This window comes from Varroa destructor, unplaced genomic scaffold (assembly GCF_002443255.2).
Source record: "Varroa destructor unplaced genomic scaffold, Vdes_3.0 BEIS01000001.1, whole genome shotgun sequence".
Classification (NCBI taxonomy): Eukaryota; Metazoa; Arthropoda; class Arachnida; order Mesostigmata; family Varroidae; genus Varroa; species Varroa destructor.
In genome coordinates, this window is record NW_019211454.1 from 55,933,676 (window position 1) to 55,960,596 (window position 26,921).

At 43.1% G+C, this 26,921-nt stretch overlaps 1 protein-coding gene and 1 long non-coding RNA gene across 5 annotated transcripts in view; one reads left to right on the forward strand and one right to left on the reverse strand.

The window, feature by feature from the left end:
* LOC111243309 (fat-like cadherin-related tumor suppressor homolog) overlaps nt 1–26,921 on the forward strand; it is a 420,575-nt gene that overhangs the window by 108,642 nt on the left and 285,012 nt on the right. For 3 of the 4 annotated variants that reach the window (XM_086978170.1, XM_086978169.1, XM_022788654.2), the window contains exon 1: nt 22,119–22,244. The exons of the other annotated variant lie outside the window; for it this stretch is intronic. The gene's annotated coding sequence lies outside the window, so the exon portion shown is untranslated. Of the gene's footprint in view, nt 1–22,118; nt 22,245–26,921 lie in introns of those variants that run through there. 4 annotated transcript variants of the gene reach the window in all.
* Nucleotides 22,018–26,921, reverse strand: part of LOC147758840 (uncharacterized) — a 36,048-nt gene continuing 31,144 nt past the window's right edge. Inside the window, exon 2 of the long non-coding RNA XR_015319611.1 lies at nt 22,018–22,169. This is a non-coding gene — a long non-coding RNA (uncharacterized LOC147758840). The remainder of the gene's footprint in view (nt 22,170–26,921) is intronic.

Below are 26,921 nucleotides of genomic sequence, written 5' to 3' on the forward strand. Positions count from 1 at the left end.
ATACATATATATGGATAATTTGAAAAATACGCCGATTCTATAGGCCTGGTTTTGAAATTTAAAAATTAACGGCAATGTGAATTATGGATAGTAAATTTATATTTTCTGCTTACGTCGAAAAATATCTAAACATACGACCGTTTGCGAAAACGTAGCAGTAATGCTGTATGGCTAGAACAAATCTCTCACATCAAGCATCATGTGGTGATCGTCATTGAGAGATTGCATTAAGCTCGGTATTTCCATATCTCCCCTTCGGTGGCGAGGGGTCATTTTTAATAACACATGAAGAAAAAGTTTTCAATAACTTATGCTGTCAAAATAGCTATAAAGAGTAGACGAAACCCGAAAAACGAACGAATAGAATCCCGAGAGAATTAATGTTGCTATGTTTATGTAAGCCAAAAATCTATAAATTAAGACGCGTTACGTCTTGAAAGAATAGATACTTTTTACAACGGCCTTAAATATACCTGTTTAAGTACAATACTTCTGAAGTTATAGCAAGTCTGAAAGAAGATTCTGTATCACAAGCGTATGATGCTGAACGACCGGCATACTTTTAATTCGAGATTGTCGTATCCGATGTAAATGGCGTGAATAGGTGTTGTATTTGTTTACATATATGTTGTTAATGAATGATCTGTTAATTTGCTTGTTCGAGCCTCGTGGTTTTGGCCGGGATTCTTTTTCATTGTCGGACCTGTTTTGGAATCCTTACATCGCATATGGCAAGGTCCAATCCTTCAAATTGTCATAATGTCGTTTAGACAAAATCTTTTCTGAATGTAGAACGATTTGAACGTAGAAAGACTTCAATCAGGCGTCTTATTCAAGTTCAAGCCTATTTTAGGTCAGCTGCCGTGCATTATCATCCAAAAGCTTTCATTCGTTACTTGGCTTGTCCTATAGATCCTTCCATAGTCATATGGTAAACACTACAAGCAGCTTCGATACTATTACTCAGCCAATTCCGTACGTACTGTTCGTTGCATTTACGTTCATGATCAAATGAGGAGTCTTGAACTTCGACTCGGAATTCGCTCGTTTTACAGGCGGCTCTTTGAAAATTGCCCGTCTCTCTTCATCTGACGAGCAGACGGAACACACAGAACTAGAACATGATTATGATCCTTCAGACGTAGAATCATCGCTGCCTATCAGGGGTCCGTACGCAAGTGACTTTTGGTAGATCGAAAACGATTTCTGGCGATTCAGTACCGCTCAGTATTGGGGCCAGTAACGGTCTAAAAGTGTTACATCAAACACTTTGGCTGTTGCCGTTGTGGTTACTGTCTTCAACGGGAATTTCTAAAGAGACAGACCTTAGGCGGTCACTTGCGAAGTCGTCACGTAACCAGCCTTGTGCTAAGGCGCTGAGAGAACATGTTATATTAGCTTGAGGAGGCATTTACGTCCTCTCTCATTGTACGTTGGTCTCAAATGGCGGGCTGATCCTTAAGCTACAGTTTCCGTGTTTCTCATAGCCATTGTTAGTGGTACGCGATGAACAATATGAATGCGCGTCACTTCGGCGAAGGAAGCTCATAAACTTGTTCATTTATACGCACCTAAGGTGTTGCGTATTTAACCCACTACCATAATCTTGACTCTGTCGTCGCATATATTGGACATTCTAGTGGACCTAGATGTGCTATGAGAGAAATCTCCCACACAGCAGCAACGGCAACAAAGGAAGAAATTCTGATATCCCCTCGACGTATTGCTGGGCCAAGGATTGAAGACCAGAACCAGTGCAGACAAAGCGCCACCCCAGAGACTTGGATTATACTATGCGTGGGAAATAAAAATCCTGTCGCTTTTTCTTTATTGACGAAGCAGCACATGCTTACGATGAGTACCTATGGAAGCTGTATACCTAACCTTATCGCGTGCGCCTAAGCTGAAGAGTAATATACATGATTCGACCCAGCCGTATTACTGATTATCTATTCGCACTATTCAAAATATTATTACCTAAATTAGCTCTGATGTTGATATAGCTAGATGACGAGGATGAAAATAGCTAAAAGAAGTTTGTTGTACTGTATATACGTAGAAAAAGGTGAGATATATCGAAAATGGATGGAAACTAGTATTTATCAACGCGACCACCGGATACAATCGTCGCTGAACAGTCTTATATAGGAAATACTAAATGGGAGCTTATCTAACGAAGCGCGTTCCTATACCTGCTTTAAAGTCAGACTTATAAAATCTATTGCTGGTAATCATGACTCCAACCATTGAGCCGATTATTCTCTCTGCTACGCGTTTACAATCCAACCTCCCTTTATTGCTCATTACTAATATAGAATAGCTAATGCGTTCTGTGCGAAATGCATGGTACGTAGCGTTCCACAAATATTGAACACCCAGCACCGAACGGTACCAACACGAACGTGCCATGTCATTCTTGTGCGCACTTCTTCTTAGGTAGAAGGTTCCTGTATAGCTGCAATAACAATAACAAAACAAACATATGAAGCCCAACCTACCTTCCTGCCTGTTATCTTAACGACTTGAGCTCTATCCATGCGTCTTATGTTTTTTCTTGACCCGGTCATGCGACTAACGCTAGTTAACGCGTCTGCTCCCCCTCCGCAGTCGAATCGCCAGCTGCCAAACCATAGCTACTATAACGTCGACATATGTTGCTGTTTATAACGCAGCTGTTGAGGCTTCCGTTGCTGTGGCTTCTGGTGCGTCCACTGCCAAATATTAAGGGTGGCGGAAAGATTTGCACCGCGCGTGCGTGTAAATATGGCGATGAACCCAGCTCCTTATGATCCTACCGATCTGTCATCAGTTTATTGTTGGGCTGTTGACCTCTTAACACGAACGTACCGCGATTCGAAGGCTATATATATCAGCGAATCAAATAAAACACTGCTTCGGACACATGTGCGATTATGTGTTTCTATATAACATCTTATGTTAAGAAACCTTGTAGCCCTCGACACATACAGGGTACGCCTGTAGGCCCATGTAGGGCAAATACGAATAGTTCGTAACAGTATGAGGATGAGCGTCTGCGATTTCAGTTGAGCTGTCGTAGAAGGATATTAGGTGCGTTCTATGTAGAGCTTTCAGCGGAACGTCAACTTACTAGATTGCGGTCTGACAACATTTAGCGTGCAGTGAGATTATATAAAGGAATCGTTAGGTCGGTTCGAACAGTTTTTTTGTTTTAGCATGCTAACTGGTCAACAGATGGCGCCTTAAGGCTGCGGTCAACAAATGGAACGGTCATTAAACTATGGGTCTTGTCTGTGAATATCATCTACTGAATAAATGTGGGGAAATGTGTGGGGCGAAGCTACCCGCTTGACATCTTACTCTTCGTTCTTAAACTGTTCAGTATCAGAGCACAGGAGATATTTATGGTTCACATTTATTTAAAACTTACAATGATTATTCATGAGCATTATAGTTGATAATGTTCGACTATTTCACTGCCGCTGTTGTCCAGCGGCGTTGATTCAAACTGAAACCTCTTTTCCTCATTACTGTGATGTCGTGATATAAAATTATGTCCTTTATACGTTAAGCTAAACTTACTAACCTTTTACTTTTCTATGACGGACGTTAACGACATTGATATTGATGCTGACACAAGGCCAGTTGTTTGTTACCGTGTGATCAGCTTTTCTGACTTCAGAACAGCGGCAGGCAACACAACGCTTTCGGCTCTCGTTGCCGTAATTAGATAACCGTGCGCCACTCCAGAACAGCGTCTTGATACAATATCTCGCTATTAGAGGTATCATCTCGTCTCGGTTACGGGACAGCCATGTAACACTGTTGCTACTACCTGGACCCAAAGATGTTTTGAAAAGGGGGAAGCGATTAAAACCGAGCGCTATAGCCCTCTTATGATTGTTTTAGTCGTCATACACTATCACTCACTTATGGGTAGAAAGCCAAATGCGAGATCTCCGTAGCAACCATTATAACAATAGTAATGATAGTTACAAGCAATATACATGAATGATGTGCGTCTATGTACACCTGTGCAGTAATTGTCTTTCTCAACGGAAATTTTACGTACCCCGAAACCAGCACAACACTTACCACACATAGCCAATAGAGTGGTAAGTATCTCAGTTCACTTACAACTGTTTGGCGCTGTGACACTGACTCAATTGCCTCCACATTGTATTGCGCTAATTCAGTTACGCGCTTACCTACAAGCTTACCCGTTATACTTCCAAAAACGTTTTGTTCCGCGTTTGGAGCCATCGTATTTTGCGGCTGTTCGTTAGAGTCTGCTGTCACAAGTAAACGCCGAGGGACGACTACGTCATTTTCGCTACCTCGACGCTAGAGTTCGTTGATGAATCTCATTAGGTTTTGCTTGAACGTCTGTACCATACTCTTTGTCTGCTTATTATTCTTGTTGGCCCTGATGTAAATCGTTCGCTGAATACAGGATGTCTACTGGAATCTGTAGCGACACCTGAATAGGGAAAAAGCAGCGTCAAATTAACGAGGTGTAGAAATAGAAATTTCCCTTCATTTCAATCGAAATCTTCCCGATGATGCTGCTGCTGCTGCTGCTGAGTGATTTGTTTTTACCATGTGCTATGGTGATACAACAAGCTTACGGATATTTTCTGTTGGTTTAGGTTGAATTAGGAGGTCATCTGTTCTTAGAAAGGGCTGTTCGACCGACATGCGATCCTTCGATCATCAGATAAGTTCACTATGAAAAGATGAACGCCCGAGAAAGCGAGGAAATGGAGAAAACGAGACGGCCTCAAAAACCGACAGATTTTGAGACATCGCCGCATCCAACCGGATGATGCCGATAAATTACTGACCAGCTAAATCGTTTGCTTCCTTGTTCGCGCTTTACTATAATGCTAAATAATAAGCTAAAACAGGCTTAAAAATCCACCTGTACTGGAAGGCTCCGCGGTGATTAGCAGCACGCTGAAAGGGAACAGAATCTAACGAAGGTGGCCCGCCAATCCCCACTATACACGCGTATTTACGCATTGAAAATAATTATTACAGTGTACAGCCATACATAGATATATATATATATATATATATATATATATATATATATATATATATAAATACGAACATCGTCTATTTGAAATGAATACTGCAGACTTCGCCTATCTGTCCAGCCGAAATCTGGGCTGACATTTGCTATTTATATAGTAATAGTGTAAATAACATTGAAAATAAGACAATTTATTTTTATTTTCTATTTCTATTTGAGAAGAATTGAAGATGTCTACTTTCTGCCTTGTGTTTGGCGTATCCCTAACATCTGAAGAGAAAATTTATCTTAAAGAGAGCTTCGAAAATGAAAGAACCGACAACGGCGCCATTGATGCTGGTTCAGATCGAAATCATCGTGTTCAATCGACGATACCGTCCAAGCATTGGGCGGTAACAAATAAAGGCGTTTGCGGTGTCGTCGTCTTCATTCTCAAACTGCTACCACCAAACCCAGAGCAGAAATCGTGATCGACCCACCAGATGGGTCAGCTCACGCTTCTAAGCTTGAGCGCCGAACAACAAACTCACAAATGAACCTGCAGTGCTACATTAGATTATCAATGATGCAAGTTAGCTGGCGCCCCTATCGGCATAAACAACTTTGGCATGCGTTGCTCCGATAGGATATAGCCGGCCATAATTGACAGTCCCTCCTGGATCTTCCCTCGATTTGTTTGGGTCGCCTGCTTTCAATTGACACAGCAAAACTCCAACGCAGGCGGCGTGTATATTAGTACGTGTAATGGTGCAGATCTTTCAATGTATATTTTAAACTGATGGAGTTTGTGGTTGTGAGGCAGGCAACTGTAGATCAATCCTCAGTCTAATCGAAGTTTATAACTGCCGGCCTAAAGTGTCGTGAGGCAACACCGATGGACGCATATATAGATAGTTTTAGGGCTTACTCGAGTGCTTGTTTTATGTTATTAGCTTTCCTTATCTTTTTTTCCATGTAGCAAACAGAAGAAATATATGGCCGCCTTGCTGAGAATGTAATAACCTATGATTATCTTCCATTTTTCTTCAAGTGCATTCATCCCATTTAATGTGACTATCTAATAGCTTCACTTCGGTACAGAATAACATTGTGATGCTACTGCCATCCAACCTGCGTAAAACACCATCATACATTTGTATAGACGCTAGTAATAGATAACAGCTACGACACATTTGAAGATAACGGTATTCGCCTACGAATTTTGTCGTTTAAACTCTGCAGAAGCTCGTAACAGCAAGGGGATCCAATGAAGCTAGTATACTAGTCACAGAAAAAGTAGTTCGACTTTCGCCTTTTACGTTCCCTAGAGTCGTACAAGCCCATTTGTGCATATTGATAGGCTAAATGCTTGCCCATAACGCCAATAGCGTGATGTGCTATGAACTCGTACCTAGCGTTTTAGCAATACACTTGTCGCATACACAAAGGTACCACTAAGTTAAGCAGGGGCCGATCACCATACAAGTACTAGCCATCGTTATTACTATGACGAGCATCAATAGGATGTCATTTCGTGCGTGTCTACCGTTGCAGTTAGCTTGAAGGCACTGAATTTGACACATAACAACGGTTAACGTAAACAATCAGCTTGATAAATAGTTTATCATAAAAATACGGTTCTGTAAAGAAGTTACTGTTTGATACTGACAGAAGTCATCTAAATTTATTATGGAAGACAATTCTCTCGGTTTCGTCCAGTCCGTTTCTTCCACCATCGCTGCCCTTTTATCACAGGTTCACAAGCACGTTCGTAGCCCTTCTGCGTATACAGAAGGTACATATATCTAGCTAGAATGTATAGACAAGGTGTTCCCTTGTCTTACCCTGACTAAGCCGTTGCATAGGCCATCGCACATGTGTGTGTCTTTGTACCGCGCTTCGTCGAGCTGGATTGTGTTGGGTTACCAATTTTAGCTCCGTCGGCCCTGCCTTCTGTTGTCTTCTTGTCCTATGTGTGATTCTATGTCGCCATTGAATCCCTTGTGCTGCCAAAAGAGCCTGTTATAGAAGCAACGCGGTAGCATAGTAAGTCATTTATTTAGAAGGGATGGTTTGGTCATGTTTTCTTCTCCTTTAGGAAAAAAGAAAGGAGGCCGATAGAAAGGAATATGGCTTGATGGAACTTGCCTGAAACGGGTTACCGCCCCAAGGTAAGGAAAGTGAGGTGCGAACCGTCCGAGAGAAATGAAAGATCACTTGGCTGAGTAAGGCACCACCATCACTAGCGCCAGCACCGGCTACGAGTGAGTTACCCGTTTGTTCTAATAATATCTGTATGGTAGCTACTCATTCTAGTAGACTAAAACCTTCGCGTTCTTTCTATCCTGTGCTTCGTTTCGTATATATCGCGAGCAATAGCGCTTCTGTTATCTCTTTTTGAGTGCTCCATCAGCCACCGCCCAGTATGAGTTTACCTTTCTGTCTATCATGTTGAATCAGTAAAGAGAAGGATTACGCAATCATCCTTAAGGGTTCTGCATGCCGGCCCCTATTAAGTGTTAACAAACAACAGTAACTGTAGGAGTGAGTAACAAAAAGGGAAGCATATGTAGAATTGTAGAACAACCTTGAAACGAGGGAACATACCTAAGGGAAACATACCTACGGGAATGCTTAAACATGTTTTGATCCGGCGACTGCAGCACGACACACGGAACTCCTTGTTTCTAGTTGTTTGCCCAGATGATCATACTGTCGTTGGTGTTGGGGGCGGCACCAGTAGCAGCTATGGTAATGGCTTCAACAGGGTTACGATGTTTTGTTCATTTCTCGTAGCAAATCAACCATTGCTCTTCTATCTCCGCAAGCATGGCCGCATCTTTCGTAGGCTAAAAAGATTCCGTGTTAGCTTGGATTGAATTATTAGGCCAGAAGGCGGGATCTGGCCGCTCCTTACGCTAAAAATCTTTCAGAGTGACTGAAAAAGCCAAGCTGGTAAAGAACGTCCTGGGCGTTCTGGAATTTTTCCAAACTCCTTTCATCGGTGTGTTTGTATTTTTTGTTTCTTTTTCTGAAAAAGATGAACGAAAAAATAGATGCTTTCGCATGTTAGGAGAGGACGGAATAATCGTAGTAATAGGACAGGTAAATGATGCCTTATTTTATGGGTACGGATGGCCGAAAAATGGAATCATTCAAAGAAATCCAACTAATGCGGTGAAAAAAAGAGTTCCGACCAGAACGAACAAGATGGACGAATTATGTGCGACACCAACTTAGGCTTTGACTTCTATCACAAAAAAGTTTAGGAAATCAAAATTTTGTCAAACGGATTTAGTAATAGTTTTAGGCGCGAGGTGCCGTGTTGTCGATTGTGTGACAGAACGATAAAGTTTGAGGGGCAGGGCTTGATGTTTAATGGTATGGCTTGATTTCACGTAAGATATGCTTCCATAGAAGGGAACTGTGAAACTGCTGGTGCCTGTAGTAGGATTAGATAAAAATATTGTTCATTTTTCGACAACGGAACTTGGTTTGAAAATGATGTGGTTTAAGTTCTTTTAATAAACATTTGTACAAACTAGAGAAGAAGAAGAGCCAGAAGCGGTTCTACTTATGTGTATACGTACATTACTCGATATTATTACCGCTACCGGGTGATAGTGACTTATACACAGAAATTTAACTTCTTGAAGCATCTGAAGTCATTGAGTCTGCTCATTCAAATTCAAACAGCAACATCAATAAGTGACTCGTTTGCACATCCTTAAATATAATTAGCAATAAATATATTGTAGTGTTACATAACGTTGCTAAAACGCTCAACAGAAATAAATAGCAGAGATGCCGTTTAGCGCTAGACGAGGTTTGGTCCCGTGCCATATTTTGTCTGCTTTATTGCCAAGCTATTATTATTATCCACACCGTTTACACAAACATGATTTAGTGTTTTTCTCTCAGCGTTTGCTTCAATCGTATTCGATGCTGACAGTCACATGACCCTTTTATTATGGACTATTGTGGGAATAGCACTGCAAGACTGAACGCTCTCGTCCTGTTGTTGTTGTATGGCTAACGCGCCGGTCCGTCCGCCTGGCTATGTCTTCCTATTTACGAGCCCCTTTCTCCTTGCCGCAGCTGTTAAGTGTGCCGCTGCCCACTGTTGTCTCTTCATGTTATCAGTGCGACGCTTGCGCAGGTTGCGGACTAGCGTTTCCTGCAACCGGACAAACACTGCTAGATGACTCTGCTGCTGCTGCTGACTCGAAGGATTTTCTCCATACTTTTGTCTTTTAGCGGTGCCTTTTTCCTTGGTTCAGCTCTTTTTCGACGTTCTAATATCTATTAGTTCCGCGGTTCTAGGCAGCGACCACAACGGTAACCGTCGTGGCCATCGTCGCCGCATGTGGCGGTGTTCCGTATGTAAGTGAGCAAACATGCGGGGGAAGGGGTGAGGTGCAACAATGGGCTTTCATCAATCTGTCTGTAACGTTTAAAGCGTAGAAAAAAAACAGGGACCGATGTTTAAGTTAGGTGCAATGGTGACAATGCTACCCCATGCGCATGACGCCTGGGCACTCGGGTAACGTCCTGGAGCCGGGTTGGGGAATGTTATCTCACCAAAAAGCACCCACGAAGGGACAGTAATTGTTGCAAGTATCGTCTAATGCTTGCACGATGCTGCACAAAGAGACTTCGACATAAAAGTATCAACGGCGCATACACTTTTAAATGATTACTTATGGCCACATATAAAAATATCAATGAATTTGATTTGTTTTAGCCTAACCATACGATAGTCGTATCCATCTGTAATGAAAATTGTAAATACCACTACTACGTGTATATATATATATATATATATATGGTACTTAGGAAACGTGAAGTTTTGACAAAATTCCTATATTCACACTGGTGCTATTCAATCACTAAGCTGATTGGTTATGCGAATGATAGGCTAACCAAGGACAATACGTTAAAAGAGACCGGATTTCTTATAGAAGTTCACCCAAATAGGAGTTCCATTACTGAATCAATAGCTGCACATCCTCTTTTTGTAAGAACTGTCATCGATTAGTTTTAAATGGGTCGCAACTTGTCATCTTCTCATTTGACACGTAAAAGCAGAGTAAGGGCGCCACAGCGAGTACTAGGTTTAAACTGACTTCTACGGTGGCCATCCGATGCTCAGAATGGGCTTAAAATATCACTCATTTTACCTATCGTCAATTTATTTATTCATGGCCTGAACAGTTTTAATCAATTGCAGCGGCGCATATGGCAGCTTCGCGTGTACGTAACAAACATCGTTTCGTATATCTCGAAAAGGGTGGAATAGGCGGGGTGTGAGGGCCCTGTGCTAAAGCAATGGTTCGTACGGTGGCAGTCCATTAAGGCGACGACGTTCGGCGGTACTGGCGAGCCTGTTGTTAAATGTTACAGCAATCGATGTACGGGAAACGACCACATGGGCTCGTCTCGCAGCCGTAGGAGTTCTCGCAGTGTCGCAGTTGCCGGCTACTGCTTCCATTGCTACTGGCGAGTTCCTTAACGAGGTCTTCCTGATTAGCCATTGAACGAACGGCTATGGTCTCTTTCTGTGCGATGATGATACGTTGCCGATGGTAACGCTGACACATAGGGCGGTGACTACAACGCTCGCGGAGTTACCGGCCATGCTGCTTGTGGTGACCCTGCAGTTGCAGCTAATAATTCGGCTTCTCACCAAAGAATTGCCTCGTCGCTGGTTGACCAACATTTGATGGCCGGATATATTTGCCTCTGTGATCTATTGTGATTGATAGGTATAGACGCCAGCCGGCCATAGACTGCGAGTATTTTTCATTTCAGGGCTGAAGCCTTCCAGTCTCGATAAATCGCAAAACGCAACAACGCCTCTGGCACGACAACGGCCAATTTTGAAAATATTTCGAATACGGAGAAAGTAGTGAAAGCGAAATGGATCATGCGCTGAAAATCAACTAATTTGGAAGAAAATACTGAGCTTCAAATAGACATTGAGCCCGCGACTTCATACTTGTGATTACGAAAGCTGACCCACTCTGCCACCGTAGTACCGCTAATGCCCACAGAATTGAGGGTAAATCGGCGCGGGCGAACTGTTATGTAATGTGGAAAGGACCATCTAGACCATTGAGAAAATATCGTGAAATCCATTGGTGATGATGATGGTGGCGGGGGATGATTATGGTGACTCAATGATAATCACCATTAGGGATGAGGAAGCAATTGCTACGGGATAATAAAGTATACATTTACGACCCAATGTTTAGAAAGGATATATGCGCCCATTTAAATGTATACTGGGAAGGACCACTTCTGACTAGCATACTTGCGTATTGAAGCCCTTACTAACTAGCAAAAACAAAAAAATTGAATAAATTCGAATAGAGCATTGAATTTATGGTGTGCTTAGCACTAATGGTAATAACGATTATAGCGATTGACAGTTATCACAAATAGGGATGCCACGGGTATTGCCGGAACCATCTAGTTGGGGCTATAGTGTATCATAATCGAATAGCAAAGATTTTTGGGGCACCGTCATAAGGGGAGACTAGCTTGGGCATATTTAGTGCTGCTTTACTTTCCCTGTTATAATTAATCCTTCCATATCGCTCTAGGATAATTATAATATGACATGTGTATCAATAAAGCAGGGTATTCCCAGGTAGAATTATGCTATTATTAATTATTATAACTAAATTAGAAATATAAGGCAACTTTATGAAAAAGTTGAAACTGTAGTATTTATGGATTATAGAGATAATTCGTCTATGCCACAATGGTCAGCTTTTTACATTTTTTAAATTACAGGGTCGAAAAGGAGAGGGGATTTGTCCGATCTACGTTCGACAGTCCTGCATCGATTTTAAATAACAATTGCGTAAAGGTGACATGCAGATGTTAAAATATAGCTCACACTAGTTTATATTAAACACACTACAGTTAAACATCTTTATGGGTAGAACTATTCATAGTTCTCCGCGGGCTTCTCCGTGGAATGAAAGCACAGATCGATTGGGCATAGAGTAGTTTTACGTTCTATGTGTTCTTATATACGCGAACTTATGTGGGAGTTTGCTAAGCGAAAACAGGAGTCATAGCAAGTTGTCGTTCGATGCCCGTCTAGCAGTAGACCCTAATGAGGATTCTGGCTTCTCCAGAAACCATTGGCAGGCTGGCGCTTTTGTTCCGGATGACCGCATCGACGAAAATTAAATTCAAAACCCGCCGGTGGCAATCAGCAGGCGGGCGAGAAGTCGGCCTGTCTGGTTGCAGAACCAAGCCATGAGGGCGCTCAGGCGAAGCTGAAAACATCGCCTGCTAGTTTGCCGTTCTTTCAGTTATTCAGGCTGGCTGTTTAAGTCACTCTAACGCGCAGACTGTCGACTAGTGCCTCAACCTCCTCCTGTAGCCAGCTTCGGCCCCGCCAAGTTGAGCTACTGTCGAACAGCCTAAGCGTTAACTATTAAATAACAGCAACGGCGACGACGACAGCAGGAAACCGTCGTGAAGAATACAGCGAAGGAGACTGCTCAGTTGGGCAGTAAGGGTTAGGGGCGCACTGGGGTTATAGAACGGGACGCAGAGAGATTTCGCAGGCGGCCGGAAGCATCGGGACCTGTCTCTGCCACCGCATCGGAGGTGGAAAACAGCGGTTCCTAACGCAAGCGGCAAAATTACTTTACGAGGGTGGGCAAATCAGGGTAAAATCAACGGTTCGCTGAAATTTGACCATTAAGGTGTCGATGTCGTCGCGTACACAGACGTATCACAGCCTCTCTCGGTGCCCCGGCAGAACCCAATGAAAAAAGTAGCGGCTGCGAATCCACTAGAGGTATCGTTTGACAAATAAAGCCTGTACACTAGTCGATCCTCAGGAGGCGGCAGAGCGAGTGAGCTAAGGAAACATGCGGGGTAAGGGAAGAGGGGAGTGCAAATTGTCTCAACCATTTTTTCTCAAGAGTAAACTTATTCGCGGGAAACTGGTATTGATCTCTCAAGAACGTGATGCTTTTTGTAGTTTGTATGTTGAAATATAGGCTATGTAAGAGATCATCGATAGCTAGCTGATTTAGATTTATAACTGTCTGTATAAGAGATTTATAACAATCTCTTATACAGACAGACAATCCACGAAATAAAGTTTCGAGCAGAAAAAAAGCAGCTGTTGTTGAAGGTGATGTTTTTAAATGATTACTAGAATATTTCACATTGAATGCAAATTGGTTCTCTCGAATTAACCTTCGGAGCGTGTCTTAGGTTTATTTTGCTATTTGGTTTGCTACTTTGAGTTGTTCTCAGACTGAGTTCACAGAACTCGCAGAATACCAGCTATCAATAGCGTGAAATTGCGAGTATAGTAAAATGCAGCTATTGTACTTTCCCGATAGTCTGTAATTAATCGACTGATATATCACGGAAAAACATTGTTTTATGGATGGAACAGTTTACAAAATAGGATGGCTTAGATCTATTGAGGCGAACCTATGCTGACGATAGACAGCAACCTGAATTATATACAGGGAGCTATGGAAATTCTTTAAATATCGAAAAAGACAGAGGGCTCAAATTTATGATTGATATGCGCATGTCGTTCCCATCCTCTAGCGTAACATATTTTACGTCAAAACTCCGATAGCGGCAGCGGTATCGGATGAGGAGTAGCCAAGTGTTGGATCGCGGACGGGACGTTACTTCGATTTACAGCTTATTCCTTTTGTTCGTCGTCTGCTTTTATGCAGTTCGTTACTTGACAACAGCAACAAAGAGAGTGTATCGGCCTAACCGCCCGGTTGGCAACTTCTTTGATTCGTTGGTTTCCACGAGCTTTCTGGGCAGTTCTCGTTCGTTCGATAGCCCTGAAAGGCACACACGAACGGCCCAAGTGAAAAACAGAGGTAGAGAAATGCGGTGGCAAACGAGCAAAGCTTGTTTATTGCCTCCTGTGTCGCCATCCATGGATACCCTGGTTGCATTTTGTCTTCGTCATAGTGCTTCTTGTTCATTCGCTGCGTGCGTCCATTGCGCACGGAATCCAACAAGGTAACAAAACCCGCCTGCCCGCCAGCGAGCTCGCGGGTTCGGACCGGTCGACAGTCGCCTTTTTCTCCAGCAGGCGTTTCGTGGAATCGACAGGCAAGACAGTCTTACCAGGCGTCGCCAAGGCCGCCTGCCGTGAAAAGCGAACTACACGGGAAATAGTTCGCTCGTTCGCCTTTAGGGAAGCTTGCATGCAAAGCTGTTGCTCTTACATTGACAACAACACACTGAGGGATCGGCCATCCTCCACTAGTCCACACCGCCGTATCAGACAGGGATACAAAGGGCAAACTGCTGGGAGAACTGGTGAATTCTGTGCGTGGTGTGCTTATAGACCTTTTTTCGGGGGGTGTCCGCAAACCGGCGTACGATCTGAACGAAAACGTTCCAGTACCTTCCCTTTTTTGCAACATTCACCGATTCCCCCTGAGGAATGCGGTATTGTTTCTCACCGAAGAGAAGAAACTAACTGCTGTAAGAAGAGGGAGCTGGGGGTGCTATGAGCAGTGACACGCGATTTAGCTTTTCGCTTGTAGCTACCACTTTACCAACCGAAAGGTAGGGCGATCAGGCATCTGGCGTGGCGTCATGGGTTTTCTCAGCTGTCCTTTCAAGTTCGTCGTTTTCTGCCACACGTTGTTTATGTTCAACGATTTTCATTGCTACCGCAAGGAATAAAAGCCAATATCAACATAAGGGTCGTCGAGAAAACGGATCTGTTCTCAGAGAAATAGGCAACGTCAACAGCACCGTCTCACCATCAGTAATACAATGTGGGGTGTGGGAAAAGATGCGGCAGAAGTGCGATGAACAGCTTAACTGTCTCTGAATATTGTACGAGCCAAGAGCGCGAAACGCGCATCGTAAAGCCGAAGTAAAACGTCGGAGGTTTCTTGGTCGCCGGGTAGGGTGCATTGGGCGCAACCATCGAGCAATTCGTAGTACTGGCCCTGGAAAGCACAGGTGCCAGTCCGTAAGGTCCCGTTAGTAGAAGCTCTAGTGGTAGTAGTATTGCGCCGCTAGAAGTCGGCGATCACTCCGTAGCAGATGAGTCAGCACGGGCGTATCTGTTTCTACTTCAACTGAATGATGCACTGAATGCCAGAGCATGCCTTGGCGGCGTCCTCGACATCAGCGGCCGTGAAGACGGCTTTAAAGCGCAAAATCGACGTTCACTGGCATTGTTGTGCTATGAGATCTTTTCATCCATAGGATTAGAGACCTTTCCTTCTTTCGCTTTCGTTTGGTGTCTTTTTCCATCCATACGTCGCTGCTTCCCGTATCGCTTTTGCTGACAACCATTATAAGTTCTTGTGGCGCAACAACGGGCGGGCTCCTTGCCGCCAAAGTACAGCAGGAAAAGAGACCAGGAAGCGTTTTTCCCCTATCCCCCGCTTTTCGTCCCTAACCCGACAACTCGTTTGCTTACATGTATCTCACATCAGTTCAAAACACTTAGTTTGAAATGTTTTAGGGAGTTAGAGGCTGTGGAGCTAACTTTGAATTGTTTTATACATGGCTATGAGCGCATAAAAGAAATACTTTTGACCTTTTATTTTTGCTGTTGTCAAGCGTCTCATCTTAGCTTTGCAGAAAACGCCCCACAAATAGTTCATAAAGCAGATATTACGCTCGTTTATTACCCATTAAGCGGTGCGTTTGTCGACTTAAACTATAGCTGAGCTACAGCATAAGTACGGCGAATGACAATATTGTAAATTTATATGACACAGTCATAATGCCTATGAAAGAAGTTGATTATTCATCTCATTATATTATATATAAGTTTTCATAACCTTCTAATAATACAACTTCCATTCAAATCAATTCAAGTAAGCTGCAAAGCGATCACAAGCAAGTTTCTTTACTAGGTAATATTACACGAGCTGAATAGACATACCCTATTCAAGCAGGTGTCCTTTAATAACTGGCCAAGTAGCTTTTACCTTGTATTACTTTTTAACCTATTTGACAAGAAAATGCTGGCTGTCGGTCTGCTGCTGGCTTCAAATGATGACATGCGGATAAAGCAGGTAATGCGCGTCAATTAAACCCGCGCCCAGTTTCGATCAGACCCTTCCTGGCTGCTAAATGAAAGTCGTTTGCATCTGTCGCTTTACTGGGTGATGAGATACGCAGCATTCGTTCATCCTTGACCTGTCTCGATACTTATTGCGCACACAAAAGACGAGTGTATCCTTCGCTCTGCGGTGTTAATCCTTGATATGACTTGGTCATAGCATAGGTCTAAGGTTACCCATGCTATTATTCGCGTTGCTCGAACAGTGTCCAACAGCGGCTGACCGGCGATCAACCCAAGCTTGTGTCGCACCTGCTGCACTTTCTGCACCGTAATATAACCGTAAGGATGGACAAGCGGCGGTCGCTATCGGCAATAACGCCGTTTTTCCCTATCTTCCACGTGAGCCGCAGGGACCGCCACGTTTCCAAATGCCATTACGACCACTACCTACCAACTGCTTCGTCTTGTCGAGACTTCTGAGCGATGCCGTTCTAGTATTCTAACCACGTTCATCTCTCTGTGACACGCTGTAGATCCGTATGCGGATAATGCAGAAGGCAGGCAAGACCACTAGCACCTTTTGATTTCAAGGTGTTTCTGGCGTTCACAGCGTGCCCTGCTTGGACTTGCCTGGCGCGCCGTGACGTAGCTCCGGAAGCGCGGCTCTCGTCCTCAGGGACGCTTTTATGCTACGAAACTTTAGGTTCAAGGAAGCGCTTGGACCATTTGCAGCATTGCGCCTGCAGCGACCACAGCGATGCTACTGCTACGTTGCATGACGTTGCACGACACTGACCAGATCAGACTTCTGGTTTATAAACAATGTAGATGCATTTGTTTCTCTACAAATCTGAGAGTGTTCTAGGGTTCATGTGCATAGTCAGTCGTAGTAGACGCACACGTACACCATCCCACATCAACCGCGCTGCCTGGAATGTACTTTCCAACCAGTTGCCTAAGAAATCAACAACGATTTGCTCGGTCCTGCCTTAAAGTGAAAATGGTGATCGATTATTTAGCGACTAATCGTCAAATAATGTACCCAATTTTGTTACAGTAGAATGTTGTATTAAGCATGTTGAACTTGGACTTGGCTTACCTTAATATATGGTCACTGCCAGCAAGAAAAACATGCTAATGACCTTCATTTCGGACGCTTCGATGTCACTGCCGCATGATACATTTGACATGGGCTCATTATACAATTCTATTTACTATGACATCATCCATGTCCTTCAACCTCGCATACGCGTGCTTATGGCTCTAAAACTGGTTAACCATTTTTTGCCGAAGGATCGAAAAGGATACTGAGTTATTCCGGCGAACGATGACACCATGTCTCCTTTCCTCAGCTCGCTGCTACCCTCGAATATTACACATACATCAATATTTTGCGATAGAAACAGAATTGATACGTAATATTGTCTGGGTTAGACCCAATATTTTACGTGTTCCCAGGCGCCGCTACTGAAGAAAGCGAGTGTAGCTTTTCTGACTTAAATCAAACACCAGTAAACCTACTAGCCTATCTAAGTATAGCGAATCGCCCACTATATGGACAATCTCGAATAATTGGATATTGCATCCAACTAAATGAGTGGCACACGTCACGTTCAATCGTCTTGACCATCAGTTCCCAAACCCGTTGCACCCCCTCGTAGATTCCTGTGTCGAAAGCAATATCATGTAATTGTTAATATGACCGACATTCAATATTCCGGATGTTGCTAGGCGCTATTGTGGGACACCAGTCTGCTAGAACAACAATGAGTGTTATATCGAAAGCCGAACGCAGGGATTGCTGGAATATTACAATGACTGGTTGTCGTCTACCCGGCAAACCCTAAATGGGCCGAAAGTTTAACCATTTGGAGATGGAAATTGACAGTGAGTACACAAACGACTTTCCCGTAATAGTAACTTCATTTTAGTACTAACGCAAGTATTGACGTGAAGCAGGCCAGCAGAAGCTATAAGCCCTCAAAATGCGAACTACTTATTAATAATAAGTAATCCTTAATATCACATCGAGCATTGCGACGACGACGTCCTAGCGAGACGATTTCAACAACAACACTGGCCTTTACGCCAGTTTAAAGTTGAAAATTTGTTTGACTAGCTCGGCAAGGTCGCATTGTAACACTTATGTTTGTCGGATAAATCTGACGTGGAAGTTTAAAATAATAGACTATACGGACAATGGCTAACACAGCCTTCAATCGATGCCTTAATTACAAAGTACGCAAAATATTTGTGCTCAGAAAAAGCACGCTGTCCGTGCTCGGTAATCTATTATTCTGCCTCGGACCATAGTGGAAGATAAATAGCGAGCCCACTAAAGCGACGGCTACGGAAATGCCTACGAAGTCGTTATCTTAATTAACAGTAGCAAACAAAAAAATGGTGCTGCTCAGCGTAACATTTATTTTATATCGGCTTCTATACTGGTCTATGCATATAACATTTTTAGCTTGTTCACATATATTTCTAATATAATACATGCATTGATTCAATCGATTCAAATCTCTCATATACAGGACATATGGAGGGGTGCGGGAAAATCCAATTCGTCGAGGGTAACTGATTTGAAATGCGTGATAGCTGCTGGGAGATTAAGAGGTATTACGGATAGACCAAGCCTTTGAAACTGCGTCAACGGTCTATAAATAAGCGAGGTCGGGAAGTGGCCAGGGAACATTTTGCACCAGAATCGTCGAAATACCCCTCGATAAATACGTTTTGTTGCGCAACGGTCCGAGAGAGGTTTAGGACCTGGGAGATACGAAAACAGGAGCATAAGCTGTAGGTATGACTGCCAGCCTTCCGGCAGTCTAACCATCGATTTCTCAACTCATGGCCGCGGGACGGAAATAAATAGAAGTTTCCTCAGTGTGCCTTTCGATATAGTCGATCTTCGCCTGTCGTTTTCATTGATTTCCCATCAGCTGTCAAACATATCCATCCGCCGGCTGCGTCTGCGTAAGACAGCTGCCGCTTCTGTTCTAAGAAGCCGACATTGACTGGAAAGTACTGCACTGACAGTTTACCCCCTTAAGAAAGCTCTCCGATATAACGTTTGAAAGTCTAAAAGTCGCTAATGATAGCAATCGAATGGGCATGCAAGGTCGTTTCGATGTTTCGACGATTTTCGCAGATGCTACGGTTGGTTGTTATTTTTTTATTGCTAAACCAGCTTAAAGTACAAATGTACCCAACAATATGGTTGGGCTCAACGACACGGTGAATGTTGACTCATTATTTTGCTAGATAATACCTAATTTTACTACTACTACTACTACTACACTGAGTTTGCCTGTAGATATAATGAAAAACCCGGTACTTTTTTGCAAACTGTTTGCAAATAGTATAATAAATAAATTATTGCCACCAACCATTTGTATATATTATCACTCAATAGTCGTACGGTGGAGCTGGAAAGGTGTCATGAGTTCTGCATAGAGTACTGCTATTCTCTGAAGGTCTGCGAGCGCGCCAGCAAAAGAGTGACTGTTTGTGTGTATGTGCCTGTGGCGGTGCGTGCATACTCCTGATGAATATTCATTTTGCTAAAAGGATTGTTATTTCTAAATGAACAGTTACCCTTACTGCCCTGCCCTTACGCCGTCCACGCCTTTCTAAATGGATAGATAAATTACCAAAAATACGCACTGCTACTGCCAAGACAGCATAGATATCTTCGTCTAATAATGCATGGAGATTTTAATGGGATTGAACGGCGCCAGCAGGTTGGTAGGGATCGGAGGAACAACTTCATAACCAGAATACCGTTGTCGTTCCTGCCGTTGCTAACTACAGTAACTGTGTCGATTTGTGCCATCGTGGCAGAAGGAACGACACGAAGTCGTTCACCTACGCCGTCCCGCCCTGTCTGCTTTGCGTAACTTTGAAGTCTCCATGCTTTTGCATCGCTTAGGGCTTTGTTACGCGGACGTTATCTAGCGCTAAGCGCTCGGGCACAATAATTTAAAGTGTAATCGTGTCAGATTTTATTTAGGTCTTGATCGGATTGTAGCAAACGATGGCTGGACTCGACGTTCTCGCAAGAACAAAGAAACAGTTCTCATTGTACACATCATTACATACGTTAGAGAACTAGCATCGCAGACAATCTGGATACAAGTAATCGTCTAGTTAATAATCTACTTACACATCGCCTTAGCAGGCTGTTCCTATGAGAGCTCATTGAAGCAATGGATTAACAAGAAAATGCGCAAATAAAAACAAAGATTCATTTGATCGCTGCGAACGCGTCAGTCCTTGTTGCAGTCATGCCTTGCTCGCTATTTAGAATAAAATTGGACCCACTGAACTGATGACCATCCCAATTGCAATACTTGAGGTTGCCGCAGGACGTGCAATCGATCTCTACGACTGTTAGCAATGTAACAGCACGCCTCGTATCGGCACATGAACGCTATTAGCTGAGCCCTAAAGACGCATAGGAAATCCAGGTGACTGTTATGACAGTTTTGTCACAATTAACTTAGCCATACCGTCCTTAGCAACACTTATCAATTGCCATGATCTGTAGATGTTAAAGGTACATGTTTTCTTCTGCTGTTCCACAAAGGTAGAGGAAGAAGAATCGTTCAATTTGCATACCTAAAAACTTATCGAAAGTGTATTTCTTTTACGGTGACATAATCACGATACATGACCAACGAAAGATTTAACGACAGGTACTTTTGAAGCAGTTCTGAAAGGGAATTAAGACAAACATCCCCAGGCAATATCTTCTGCAAGGCGGACGCATGCCGGGGATAACGAGGGAGTGAAAAATTAGTTTGTTAACTTTAGAAAGCTGAGCTTTCTACCTACCTAGTACACTCGGTGTTTCAAATCAACTTGTCAAAATAAAGGAACTGACCAAAGTTGCCAGTTCTACCTATATAGCGTGTACTGCGCTAAAGGAACACGCATTATTCAACTGGTATCTTTTGACTGATGCATTTTTTGGGAACGAGCATCAACATCATTCTCGTTGCACAGAGCTTGCTTAGGTATTTTCGACTTTCGCTTTCGGTCGGTAGTCTTCACTCACGTCTGTTAGCTTTGCACTCTCCTTGACGAAATGGAGTCGATCTGACTCGGCAGGAAATTTCTAAGATTCACGTCTCGCGAAGCGGGCAAAGACGAAATGGCCTCAGGGCAAAACGCTTGCGCAAATATCACCGCTGCAATAACTTAAAGAAGCTGACGGCGACCCGAGTTCAATTTTGTTACGTTGCAATTAACGAACGACTGGCAATACATTGAGAAGCTGCATAATTTTGCTACGAAAACAGATTATTTCAATGGTAACACTAGGAACAGTATTAGTATTCACATCTGCGGACAGATAGGTTCTAGGCGTGTAAAGGTATACCTAGTCCTCTAATAAACCCACCAGTATTTAATTGTAAGCGTACGGTAAAACATCGATAAGATGTCTTGATTTGATTGATTCACGTTTTCAAGACACGAAAACTCCGATGTCAAACTGCTGATCGACGACAAGCTTCTATATTTTACTACATTTGTACTACTTTCTAGCACGCATCTAAGCTCTCTGTTTCAAGGGGATAATTTGCTGGTCACAACTTATATATATATAATATGCTGGCGTTGTGTTTCGTTTGCAGCACTATCTGTGCACGAAACAGACGCAGATCGATAATGGCATCAATTGCACACAAATTTAGTCAACCGCTCGGCATTATTCGAACGGTTTTACCAAAATATCATTTAGCTAGAGACAGGAGCCCTGGCCACTTAATTGACGGACTGATTAGAAGGGATTATTTTTCTCGGAGGGCAACAACTTGTCTTAGTCGGATTTATCCGTAGACGGTCCGTTACCGGCAAAAAGGCCACTTTAAAGGCCGATAAAAGAGATACAAAAAAGATGCCACTATAGATAGGTCACGGCAGAATGTTTATAACCGTGCAAAAATTATATATATGATACGTATACCTTATCGAGTGATCTTCCTTTTCAATGATTTCAGGTGAGACAGTCATCCATACAACTTTAATCTACCGAAGTCGAACACTTCACCGAGGACATCCATTTTACATGGTTGTGTTTACCATCCAAATCGCGGGCTACAATGGCACGGGCATCCGCTAAAATGTAGAAAAGTAGAAGAATGTCATAGTAAACAGCGAAATACATAGAAAGTATCCTGATTGGCTAAGTACGTAAGTATAGAGATTTTAGCGGAATAACTAAGTGAACTTTGAATTATTTATGAGTAGTAAAAGCCGTCGAAAACAATATTGCACGTACGTGCACCGCGTATATGTATTGGTGGCATGTATATTTTACATTACATTGTATTCCAGCAAGGGCGTGGGAGTTGAATCTATTATCTCTAGGACACAAACACAGTAGTGAGAGAACCGATATAGACCGAATCTATTAATAGCTATTAGAACACCCATTTAGATTTTATTCATGTTTTCGTTATATATGTTTTCTATAGAAATCGAATAATAACGCCTCGCATTTGTCCTACGTTTACTAAATTATAGTCGCTTTGTGTTTTACCTGATCTTTGGAGCAATCTAACTAGACCTTCAGTGAACAACTCGTAATGGTCAGCGAATTTTCTCCATAAGCTAACCAAATAAAATCGTTTACTTACAATTTGTTTACTCATAATTTCAAACAGAACATTTTTCTAGTTCGATAAAACACTATTCATCTTCTATGAGAAATATGTTTTCAACAGAACTGTTCGAGTAAATGAAATCTGCTAGAAAACCAATATAGATTTACGAACGCGTGTAACGTAAGCACTCCACCGCTGTCACTCCAGCCGAGACGGTAAATGAATATAATTATACTGCTAATTATGTACACTCGACGAGGGTATGCAGCAGAGGTGAAGGATGCGGGTGAGAAGTCTAGTAATCTTTGGTGAAGTACGGAGTTTGGGTTCTGCTGCTCTTGATGTCTTCCGTGCTCTTTCTGCCAAAGTGTTTTCACCATTTTTCTCAGTTAGCTATCCCCCGATAGTCGGTCGGGCAAGTTTCATCGTCAGCAGTAGCCTCATTATTGAAATAATATAGCGGTAAACATAATTAGGAAGCAAAAAAGCAGTTACTGTTGTGAGTGCGACATTTCTTGACGAAACAGACTACATCGCTACATGCTAACTATGAAAGCTCCACCAATAGTTATCTGGCGCCATTTGTCACAAAGCTAAACAAGAATTAGGGTCTAGCAACCGTGAGAGGGACAATAGCACTCCGCCATTCGGCAAGCTGCCATTACTAGCGTCGGCGGCCGACAGATCGCCGATAGTGGTTTGTCGTCCCTGTTGCCACAGGCATCAAAACGGGTGACACGCAAATATCATCGCCTGTGTCTCGCGCTCCCGCGTTATCTTCATCCTTGCCTTGATTCTCTGAACCCTAAAGAGCGAAGCAAAAAGAGGAGAAGCTTTCGTCAACGAGGAGACCTTCAGAAGGGACGGAAAAAAGATGCGCTGCAACGAAAAACACTAATGGAAGGATTGAAAGCCTCCGGTGAGTTCGTCGCTTTGACTAGTGCTCGTTACGTTTGTATTCGTCGGCGGCGGCAGCATTTGTCCAGCCTGGTTCTACATGGTAACGGAGTGTCTTGATTGGGAACTTTCACCGCTTAATCCTCCTAACTTGCCATAGGATGACTGAACCTTGTGCGACTTTTTCTGCGAAGACTAGTTGTTTTTTGTCTTTACTCCCCCTTTCTTTCTCGCCTTTTCCCTGTTTTCTATATTTATCGAGCCTTCTTTGACCTTTTACTGCCCCCCAGACATTATTTTACGCTGCTGCCTTTCGTTGATTCGACCCCTTTTTGCTGCAGTATCCCTTCAGGTCTACTTTTGCATATCTGCCGCTGACGATGTAATTTAGGAACTTGCTGATCATGGCTAACGATACCGACATTACAAATTTAAAGCCGTTTCAGCTGTTAGCATTGTTGAATAAAAGAGGCACACCTTTTTCAAATCTCCAAATCGACAGCACTAGAAGAGTAACCCAGATACCGAACATGTTCAAAGTGCATCATGTGACAATCGTTATTCTTGTAGTACCAGTTGTATAGAATCCTAGTAAACTAGCCTACGTTTTCCTGATTTATGTGGGATAACTTTAGAACGTTGCTATTAAATCCATATTCAGACATACAGCATTTGTTACAGACTAGCAAGAAAGATAGTGGGGTAACGGTAGACTGGAACAAAAGAAAAGAGGGACACCTAGGCCTGTATCGTATTATATATCTGGCGATGGCGGCACGGGAGGCGGCAGCTGGTTCTCCACAGGCATACAGACACTAACACCCGTGCGTCGTCGATTGTAGGGACAACCAGTGGGTGTAGGACACTTTTCTGACGTAGATGAGAATTAGAAAACGGATAGTCGAGAGTATGGTGATTGGTGTCGCCGTTGCTGCTACCGTCGTTTGTTGTTCTAGTCGCTGCCGTACGTCTAGAAGCACGACCTGAAAAAAGGCCAAAGGCGCTAGCCAACACAACACAGAAAACAACGGAAAGAAGGAATAGAGGTAGAAAGATAAAGCGACCAAACGAACTCAGAATGATACGACTACAACCAACGACTTGAATAATGCATAGATATTGTAGAATTGAAGAGACGCTATGGAGAGGTCGTGCTGCTGATGCCACTGGTGTCGTTCTGTGAAAATGTTCCTGAGAGAAGAAAAAAGATATACATCTTCGGATCTGATCATGCATAACAAATTTACATTGTTATAGGAAACAAACCGCAGTTGCCGTGGCGACCACGTCGAAGGGGTCGGTGTTGGGGGTAGTAGCAGTGACAGTGCTGAAGCATCGTCCTTGTAGAGACTTATTACACTTCAGCAGGATGAAAGCTGTCTGCCTGACTGGGTAGATCTGCCACCACGATGGTATCGCGTATGTGATAGTCTTATTGAGGCGTCTGTTCTGCACGGAGGCACCATGAAGCGGTACACGGCTCTGTGCAGCTGGGGACTGTATGACGGCGTATAGGCTATGCATGCGCGTTAGCAACGCGTACCGTCTTTGATAGTCGTTCTCGTCAGATAGTCGTATTTTTGGTCTAAATTTTACACTTATCTGAGCATATATATATATATAGTGTTGCAGAAGTACCCCACTGGATAGTGAGTAATTTAAAAGGCGTTTGCATTCGAACGCCCGGCTGGAGAGTCCCTGGATAAAGCAGGTTGTGACGCTATATTAAAGCTGATACATGCGACAGCGCATATTAAATGGCCGATGAACTGTCCGAGAAATCAGTAAAAGAAGACAAAATTTATTAAACAATTAAGCAATCGTCCGGGGTGGGTATATACATTAAGTTTAGCATCTTCAATGTGAAACGTTTTGGTTGCCCTTGGAGGAGTGGTTGAAGTCGTTTGTGAAGGCGAAAAATAAATGCCGGTATTAGTTGGCAATTGGTGGTCAGAGCAGGGGGCACGCAGAAAATGTGCGGCAAGGGCAACGAGTAACGAATATACGGGATCAAATTTCAATTCAAAGGTTGTGCCCACAGGAGGCTGGAATTGGGTTCACGAAAAAACCAAAAAAGAATAAAACCAGAAGGGCGGCAGTAGTTCGAAGGTAGATGCATTAAATGCAGCGCCTTAAAGAGTTGTGGCCCACTCTACCAAGAGTGACCTTCCCGGCAGTAGGCCCATACAGACCTGTGATGATCCACTGTATGGAGGGTTCGGTTGTTTCGTCGTGTTGGGGATCTACGATCACATAACTTGGAGCATTTTTTTTTACCTTAGACCCTAAAACCGGGTTACGCGGTCACTCGGTTATTGGCAAACGACGAAGTGGGAAGGTTGAAGTCAGTGGTAGCGTTGCTCCATGTGAGCGTTCAGCTCTGGATATTGACTAAAACTGAATCGTTCTCTTTACGAGGTATCTTTTGTCGTGAAAACGACGAAGGTAACTCGTGCGGTGACCTATCTCAGGATGGCAAATATGGCTGTCAAAGTGTTAGAGAAAGTGAGACAATATTGGACGATCCATTGTAACAGTCGATCTCAAGTAGCGCATAAACATGATTGTGCGAGAAACGAGTAACTTACCAACGTGAGAATTAAGCACGGGTCTGATGAGTTCGTCTACAGGAATGAAGGCAACATCATCATGCAAGGAAGCGAATGATCACGGAAAAGCGTAAACACTCGTTAACGTGCACGTTAGGGACTAGTTCGTATGCAGCACACTGGTGATTCTTCAATAATAGGGTCTACTAGCTAGAGTGGCCGGAACAGGTTTTCTTGGGTGTGTTGCGATAGCAACGAGTGCTCACGCCGCAATGTGGCAAAGGAAGCCACTTGAAAATAAATAATCGTTAAAGTCGTATGAATCCAGGATCCTGTGCACTCCGAAAGGGGAGGCTCGCTTTAAGATCGACGTGTGCGGGTAACGAATAGATGGCTTGCCGGCCTGCGGAGTTGAATAGAATACTGTAAATGGATCCTCGTGTTTAAAATGCGCATAAAACCAGTAAGCAAATGGAATAAAAGGACAGCGCCGTAACGCATAAGCTTGCATCAGTACTGGCGAATTTGTCGTGGCAGGCTTACCGCTATGTATGGTGCACAAAGGATTGTCAATCGAAGAGTCAAAGGGAAAAATTGCATTAAAGGCACAGCAAACAATTGTTTGCGAGCAAATATCGGCTATCCTACAAATAGCGCCAACGGAAGTTCTCAAGTATTCTAGCAAATCTTTTTATTGTCGATAATGAACATTTCAAATGTTATTTACGTATACGCTGTTCATTGAACATAATCTGAGTTGAAAGATAGCTGACCTCTACTTGATGTGAGTTGAATAAACGTAAGTTATCGATTAAGTT